General features: G+C 39.9%; 1 protein-coding gene across 2 annotated transcripts in view; it reads right to left on the reverse strand.

Moving 5' to 3' along the window:
* The window catches only part of FOXJ3 (forkhead box J3), a 134,097-nt gene that overhangs the window by 106,977 nt on the left and 17,729 nt on the right, over positions 1-9,391 (reverse strand). The gene's annotated exons all lie outside the window — the stretch shown is intronic.

Raw genomic sequence — 9,391 nt, forward strand, 5'->3', positions numbered from 1 at the left:
TTCAACCGCACTGTACATGCGCGCCCACACATGGTATTTTGTGGAAGAGCCACACTCAAGGGGCCAAAGAGCCGCATGTGGCTCACGAGCCGCGGTTTGCCGACCACTGGACTAGGTGCTTAATGTGTTTAAAAAAAAAGTGAAGAACAGCACTAAAACAGAAAAACCATTGAATAAGAGAGTTCTAGGGCCAAATTCTAACTGTGGCACTATGAGACCTTGAAGAATTCATATAAAACCTCACTGAACCTGTTGCTTCATCTGTAACTTGGCAATAATACCACCTATGTAACTTTATTTATTCATCAGGAATAAACTGCAGGTTTGATGTAAGAATTAAATAAATTGATGAGCAAATGTGAAATTGTCTATTAGCACTAATACTGGGCACAAGAATGATTCACAAATGTCTACAGGTAACATGAATGAGAGAAGTTGGAATAAGTATGTGTATACATATGCATACGTTACACAACTGATGAAGATTATGAGCAACTAAAGAAAACATGTTCACTCTGAAGAAATCATCTGCTATTCCTAGTTCTAGAAAATTGTTACTAAACAAGACTGCAAGTCCGGTATTGTAAAGTCTTCTAATTTTTCTCAAGAGAAATAAGATATCCAAATTTTTATTTTAAATCTCCTGATTTTTATTTTCTAAATGCTATGTGGACCAAACAAACATTGGATTTTGTCCCAAGTTTTTAACCTTTGATTTAGAGGCTTACTGAATTCCCCGCATACAACTGTCCCTGCATGCTCTGAAGAGAGACAGACATTTCTATTTCTGCCAGAGTAACAGAATAGATAGCTTGATCAACATGCCATTGAAAATAACAAACACTGGATAAAATATTTTTAAACCTTTAAGATAACAAACACTGGATAAAATAAGGCATGATCAAGACCAAAGACTAAGTAAGAAAGGAAAATTAGAAAAGTATGCAGAGAAAAGAAACCAGCTTTTATTCACATTCAGAGCATTTTGCCAAACCCTGTGAATATCAGCTTGCAATTCCAAAGCCTATCGGGGCCCAAGGTACAGAGGCAAAGGCAAAGTCCAGGTGTTAACCAAGGGAAGTGCAAGAAAAATTGCTTCTTATCCTTGGCATTGAGTGCTGGGGAAGGGATGGGGGCCAGGATTGCATTCAACAGTATTTCCCCTGATATGCACAATAAGCTGACTCTCACCTAATTATAATTTTAAAAGCTTTATATTCAGAACTCTGTTTAGGGTAGTTCTACATTGGTAGTGTCTCCCACCCAATCTTGATAGAAGCAAATGCAAATCCTCTGAAGGAATCTGCCTTTGATCTCCGCCTAGAAGAATTCCCACAAATAAGGTTCCAAAAGTAACAAATTCAAAATCAAAAATCACAAAACTCAGAACTGAGTCAGAGTAAGGTATAGCTGAGAAATCAGTTGGAACCAACACCTCAAAGACTTAGATATGGGAATTACTATACTTTTCTCTACCGTTTTACTTATGGGTGATTTATTCACTCCGGTGTTTCAATTGCCTGCATGCGTATGAACCTCAAATCTGTACCTCTGGCAGTTATAAATCTCCTGATCTCCAAACAAGTATCTAACATGCCCAACTAGAAATCCCAAATTTAACATGTCCCAAACTGAATTCATTATCTTTCTATAAAATATTTCCTAACGTGACAAAATGACTTTCATTTCCTTTGTTAGAGTAGCACACTTCTTTTCAAATCTTGATTTCTATGAGGAATGACTGACTTCTCTTAAATACTCCTGGGCTCTTAACCCACTCCTCTCAAAGAGGTAAATAACTTAGTGACTAGAGATAACTCCAGAACCTACATCCAGGACTCTGTAAGGCAGTAATCTGGGTGTGCCTGCTCTGTTGAGTCTAACAATCTAGACATCAGGTGGACTGTACCATGGTCCATATTGGGTTCTGTTGGGTAGGAATGAGAGAATGTGGAAAGTTAAACTATTTGGCTTTTAAAACTAAGCCACATTCTACAATATTCTATGATATCACCCTTATCAGAAGCAAAGGTAATTCCTCCAAAAGTTACCATATGACCTGGCAATTCTATTCCTAGGCACCTGTATATCTGTGTGTGTGCGCGCGCACGTATCCCCAAAAGAATTTAAACATATGTTCACAAAAAAACTGCATAGTGTTCATAACACCATTATCCGTAACAGCCAAAAAGTAGAAATTAATCAAATATTCATCATCTGATAAATGGATAAATAAGCTGTGGCATATCTATACAATATCCATAATATACAATGGAATATTATTCAGCCATAAAAAGGAATGAAGCCCAGCCCAGCCGGCGTGGCTCAGTGGTTGAGCACTGACCTATGAACAAGAGGTCACAGTTCGATACCTGGTCAGGGCACACGCCCCGGTTGCAGTCTCAATCCCCAGGGTGGGGTGTGCAGGAGGCAATCAATCAATGATTCTCTCTCATCATTGATGTTTCTATATCTCTCTCCCTCTTCCTCTCTGAAATCAATAAAAAAAAATATTTTTTTTGAATGAAGCCCACTACAACACTGATGAACCTTGAGAGCCTTATGCTAAATGAAAGAAGTCATACACAAAAGGCCACATATTGTATGATTCCATTTATACAAAATATTCAGAATAGGCAAATCCTAGAGATGGAAAGTAGATTAGTGGTTGCCAGGAGATGATGGAAGGGGTAGGTGGGAGGGTTTTTTTGGTTAATGAAGGGTATGTTCTGGATCAGGACCGAGCCCGCAACCCAGGCATGTACCCCTGACCAGAATCAAACCTGAGACCTTTCCGTTCACAGGCCAGTGCTCTATTCACTGAGCCAAACCGGGTTTCTTTTGGGAATGATGAAAATATTCTGGAATTTGATAATGGTGATAGCTGTACAACCTTGCAAATAAAAACTTTTAGCATAAAACTATCAACTGTACACTTTAAAATGGTGAAGTTTATGGTATGTGAATTTTTATCTCAATAAAAAACCAACTGTACAAACAGTAATATTTCACTTATCATTTGTTGGTTCTTGTTTTATTTCTTAGTCAACTCAGAATTCAGACAAGAGAAAGGGATCTTTCTTATATATTGAGTCCCCCACATCAATACCTTTAGGACCCCCAATTATTTTTTTTTAATATATATTTTACTGATTTTTTTACTGAGAGGAAGGGAGAGCGATAGAGAGTTAGAAACATCGATAAGAGAGAAACATCGATCAGCTGCCTCCTGCACACTCCCTTACTGGGTATGTGCCCGCAACCAAGGTACTTGCCCTTGACTGGAATCGAACATGGGACCCTTGAGTCCGCAGGCCAACGCTCTATCCACTGAGCCAAACCGGTTAGGGCAGAACCTCCAATTAGTTACCATTCACTACCAACTCTAGTTCCTAAATATCTTTCTAATGTGTTCTAGTCTCAATGTCTTTGTTTCTCTATTTTCTTCATTTTAATCTACATTGCTGCTGCTAAATGATGTCCTGAACCCCAGGCTGGTTAACTAAAATAACAAACATATGCCAATCTTCTTCTCCCTGCCGAGGCAAATGACTAGCAACATAAAAATCTCACAAGGAAAGGCTAAGGTTCATGATGAAGTCAGAAAAATCGCAGTCTCCTCCAAATTACAAGCTTACATCTCTGGAGCAAACTACAGTTAAACAATTATATTTACTCATTCAATTACATCCATAATTTATACAGTTTAAGCTGGTGCCAACAACACCTAGTAGCTTTTTCTCCAAATCTTTTGAATATGAACATACAAGAAAGTTTATGTTGATGAATGACACAACCAGAATTAGTAAAACCAGTCATTCACTGATGGGTACGCTCTAATATAATTTAATGTATTATATCCCACCAACAACAGAATATGGAATTTCTTTTAATATAAGCAGTCTTCAAGTGTATATTAAACTGAGTCACACACTATCACATTTAGGAAGCAGATATTTAACAGACTAAGTTGTATAATAATGCATTATTTGGGGGCAGGAGGTGAAATGGGGCTAAGTATTTTGAAAAAGCTCACAAGTAATTCTTATGAACTCTTCTCTCTCCCATCCACAGATATAATGCTTTATAGTCTACAAAGAAATTAAAGCATTCATTACTTGAGTCAAGACCTAGATTAGAATCCCAATTGTGACCATGAGTATATTGGTAATTTATCTAAGGCTTCATTTCCTCCTCTATACAAAAGGAAAAATTCATGCCTCACTGTGACAGTTGCTTGAATGAAAGACCAGCCTAACACCAGACAAAAGAATTAAGTTTGTTTAAAGTAAATGCTATAGCACTAGAGATCAAAAGACTATTCCTTCTTTTTTAAGTTCTGAACTCAGCCCTATCTTTCAAAAGACTTAAAAGTATAAAATTCACTAGCATCCATGAAGGAATAAACCCTCTGATTCAGATTACTTGACTGAGCATTGTGAATTGTTAATAGTCATAGGTAAATATTAAAGCAGTCATGGAAATAACCTGTGTTAATCAGCCTGAACAGGAGAAATCCGCCCGAGGAAGGAATAAAGGGAAAAGAATCCTGCTCCATGAGTAGCAATCAGCTGTTCATCTCAGCTCCACTAGCTAAACCTGAAAGCAGGGGTGCAGCATGAGCTAAGTGAGATCTCATAGTCATATGCTCTCAGAAAGCAATTAAAATCATGTGAGAATGATCAAAATTCACCACAGGAATAGTATTAAAGGAAGAGAGGCCAAACTTAAGAGATAATTAAGAGAAAAGGAACTAGTTTAAAAAGAATTTGAGTGTGCGGGGCGGGGGAGGTTGGGAGTTAATGGGGAGGATGAGGACACATTTGTAATACCTTAACTAATGAAAAAAAAAATGGAAAAAAAAATAAGTGAATGAAATATACCATTACTGAGGACACTATTTTAGATTAAACCATTGATGATTTTTGAGGTAAAAAAAAAAAAAGAACTAGAGAAAAATCATACTGGAAATAACAAGAGATTTAATGGGAAGAAAGGTAATAGTGTTACACATAGATCATAAATTGAGACGATAATAATGGCCTTTAATAGAAGATCATTAATACTGAAGGGTGGTTTTGTGGACTAGTAAGATCAAAAGTTAGACTTCAGGGGGATTAAGAATTAGGAGCAACAGGGAGATTAAAGTTTAGCTAAAGATGTATAGGATGAAAATAAATGGAAAGGGCAATAAGGTCAAACAGAGCAGAGAGAATAGCCGAAACTGGTTTGGCTCAGTGGATAGAGCGTCGGCCTGCGGACTGAAAGGTCCCAGGTTCGAGTCCGGTCAAGGGCATGTACCTGGGTTGCGCGCACTTCCCCAGTGGGGGATGTGCAGGAGGCAGCTGATCGATGTTTCTCTCTCATCGATGTTTCTAACTCTCTATCTCTCTCCTTTCCTCTCTGTAAAAAATCAATAAAAATATATTTAAAAAAAAAAAGAGCAGAGAGAATAGTTTTAAGTAATCAGGAAAGGTGAAGAATATGTTACAACTTTCATCACACTGTATCCCGTTTTATTCTTCATTGCTTTTTTCACCATCTGATAGGACTTCTGTTAACTGTTTCTCCCCAACTAGAATGCAAGCTCCGCTCCACAACAATCAGGAACTTTTATTTATTTTGTTGTCTTTTTAACCCCCAAACCTGGCATATAGTCAGCAGTCTATTTGTTCAATGAACGAACAAACCAGGTTTCTCAAGAGTGGAAAGAGAGTAAATTAAAAATAAGAAAAACTAAGGTCTGACTGAAAACTCACCAGGTTTTTTTAATAGTCTTTGTATCTATTACTTTTCTCCGCCTCTGAGCAAATAACATAGGACTAATTAGCAGTCAAAAAGGCAAGTTAGATATCCAGAATATATAAAGAACTCTTACATCACAATAATATTAAAAGACAACCCCATTAAAAAAACAACAACAACAGGCCCTAAATGGTTTGGCTCAGTGGATAGAGCATGACCTGCAGAATCAAGAGCCCCAGGTTCGATTCCGGTCAAGGGCATGTACCTTGATTACGGGCACATATACCCAGTAGGGAGTGTGCAGGAGGCAGCTGATAGATGTTTCTCTCTCATCGATGTTTCTAACTCTCTATCCCTCTCCCTTCCTCTTTGTAAAAAATCAATAAAATATATATATTTTTTAAAAAAAAAAACAGGTAAAGATTTGAAGATATAGCTCAAGGGTAGCGCATTTGACTGAAAAAAAAAGGGCAAAAATTTGAACAGACATTTCTCCAAAGAAGATATGCAAATGTCCATTAAGTACATGAAAAAATGTTCAACATCATTAGTCATTAGGCAAATGCAAATAAAAAACACAAATGAGATACCACTTCATATCCACTAGGAAGGCTATAATCAAAAGGACAGACAATAACAAGAGTTGCAAAGATGTGGAGAAACTGAAACTCTCAAACATTGCTAGTGAAAATGTAAAATAATGCTACCACTGGGAAAAACAATTCGGTAGTTTGTAAAACAGTTACCATATGACATAGCCATTCTACTCCTAGGATATATACCCCCAAAAACGAAAACATACATCCACAGAAAAATCTGTACACAAATGTTCATAGCAGCATTAAATAATAAGAGCAAAAAAGTGGAAACACTTCAAATGCCCATTAACTGATGAAGAGATAAATGTGGTATTTTGCAATAAAATGGAATGATATATACTACATGTATGATGCTTGAAATATGCTAAGTGAAAAAAAGAAAAATGCCAAGTAAAAGAAGCCAGTCACAAGAGTACATATTACCTGATTCCATTTATATTAAAGTAGAGGCCCGGTTCACAAAATTTATGCCCTGGGGGGGGGGGGGGTCTCTCAGCCAGGCCTGTGCCTTCTTGCAGTCCAGAAGCACTCGGGGGATGTCTGACTGCAGTGGCGTCTGGCTGAGAGGCACTCCCTCTTTGGGAGCTAACTGACCAACAGGGGGCAGCTCCTGCGTTGAGCATCTGCCTCCTGGTGGTCAGTGCACGTCATAGCGACCGGTCACTCTACCATTCGGTCGATTTGCTTATTAGCTTTTTATTATATAAGATGTCCAAAATAGGCAAATTTATATAAGTAGTTAGGCTGTGGATTAGTAGTTAGGTTAAACTAGATTAGTAGTTTATTGGGGCTTGGGAAGGGGAGAGAGGTAAAGAGCACTGACTGCTAATGGGTGTAGAGCTTTTTACAAAGAGAGAGAAAATGTTCTAAAATTAGAGTACAGTGATGGTTACACAACCCTATGAATATACTAAAAACATTAAATTTTACACTTTAAATAGGTGAATTGTATGGTATGTGAGTATCTCAGTAAAGCTGTTTGTTTCTTTAAGAGCAAGTTTAGAACCATCACACACCAATGTTCTCACTCTGTTCCTGCTTCTTCCCTCACTAATGTCAGAGGAGCCATCCCCACCTTCCAAACTAAAACAGAAAGGGAAGAGTAAAAGTAATGGTTTCACCAGTAAGCGACTCTACTATAGCAACTGTTTTCAAATCTATAACCCCATGAACCAATAGTGGTTCAGGAAAGTTTGTTTTCTGGTGGGCTCCATTATTTCCAAACCATACTGCATATTACATAAAGGTGTGCAATGAAGATACACTTATGGTTCTTTCTTTTTTTAAGTTTGCCCAGCCAGTGTGGCTCAGTGGTTGAGCACAGGCCCATGAACCAGGAGAGCATGGTCAGATTCCCCATCAGGGCACATGCCCAGGTTGCAGACTGGATCCCCAGAAGGGGCGTGCAGGAGGCAGCCAATGAATGATTCTCTCATTGATATTTCTATCTCTCTCACCCCACACTTCCTCTCTGAAATCAATAAAAGTATATTTTTAAAAATTAAGGTTTTGTAGACCTATACACATCCTAAAAAAATTCTATAGGAAACCATCCTACCACTGCCTACAAATCAATAACTTAGGTTATATTTTCTGCTAAAATTAAGACCAGGGCCAGGACTTCTTATCTATATATATAAAACCCTAATATGCAAATAGACCGAACGGCAGGACCAAACAACCAGTCGCTATGACATGCGCTGACAACCAGGGGGCGCGTACAGAACATGGTGGGCGTCAGCTGCGGCAGGATGGTGGAGCAGGTGAACGAGGGCACCAGACCAAGGCAGGTTGCTGTCATTGGGGTGAACTCTGGTGGTTAATTGAAAATTCTTTGATCCCGCGCACAGCAGTCCTACCCAGCACTCATACCCACTGCCCAGCAATAGTCCCAATCTCTCGGCACCGTCAGCAAGTACGAGCGGTGGCTGCTGGCCCCGATTGCCCCTGAAGGTTTCTCCACCTCCCCCTGCTCCTGAGGGGTGATTGGGGCAGCAGGTGCCACTCGAACCCGCCAACGGTGCCAGCCCCAATCACTCTGTGCCATCAGCAGGTGCGAGCAGGGCCAGCACCATCAGCGCATGGGAGCGGCGGCGTTGGGAGCGGGGCTGCTGGCAGACAGGGCACCGGGTGCCACGGCAGGAGGGGCTGGGCAGGGGGACGGAGAATGGGCCGAGGCCCACCCCTGTGCCCACTGCAGCTTCGTGGCCCAAGTTCTGTTCAAGGTGTACAAATTCGTGCACTGGGCCCCTAGTTCTCTAATAAGAGAAAGGGAAGGGGAGGGCATGCCAACCAAAAATCAGGTTTAGCTTTTTAAGACTGTTTCAAGAGTCAGAAATTTAACTCTGAACTGCTTTTTTTAAAATTTTATATATATACTAGAGGCCCAATACATGAAATTCATGCAAGAGTAGGACTTCGCAGCCCTAGATGCCTTGACCCTCACAGCCCAGGCTTCGTCTGGAAGGTCATCGACTATTCGGCCATTCGGTCAATTTGCATTTATGCTTTTACTATTATAGATTTTTTTATTATTTTTATTGATTTCAGAGAGAAAGGGAGAGGGAGAGATAGAAATATCAATGATGAGAAACATTGACAGGCTGCCTCTTGCACGGCCCCTACTGGAGAGCTAACCTGAAACCTGGGCATGTGCCCTTAACCTGAACCAAACCTGGGACCCTTCAGTCCACAGGCCAAGGCTCTATCCACTGAGCCAAACCAGCTAGGGCCTAACTGCCTCTTTACCCTCCACAGTTTAGAACTGGTGTCAATAAAATAGGTGATTAACAAGATGGTGGCATAGGTAAACACCGGAAACTGCTGCCTCACACAACCACTTCAAAAATACAACTTAAAGACAAAATGGATATCATCCAGAACGACAGGAAGGCTGGCTGAGTGAAAATTCTACAACTAAAAGGAAAGAGAAAAGCACACTGAGACTCAGGGGAGGTGCGGAAGTAAAGTGCAGAGGTACGGAGGCGCAACCGTGGAAAGGGGCTAGCAACTGAGGACGCTGTTGTCTTTTTCAATCAGGAGGGATC

The sequence above is a fragment of the Myotis davidii genome, unplaced genomic scaffold (assembly GCF_000327345.1).
Source record: "Myotis davidii unplaced genomic scaffold, ASM32734v1 scaffold458, whole genome shotgun sequence".
NCBI lineage: Eukaryota > Metazoa > Chordata > Mammalia > Chiroptera > Vespertilionidae > Myotis > Myotis davidii.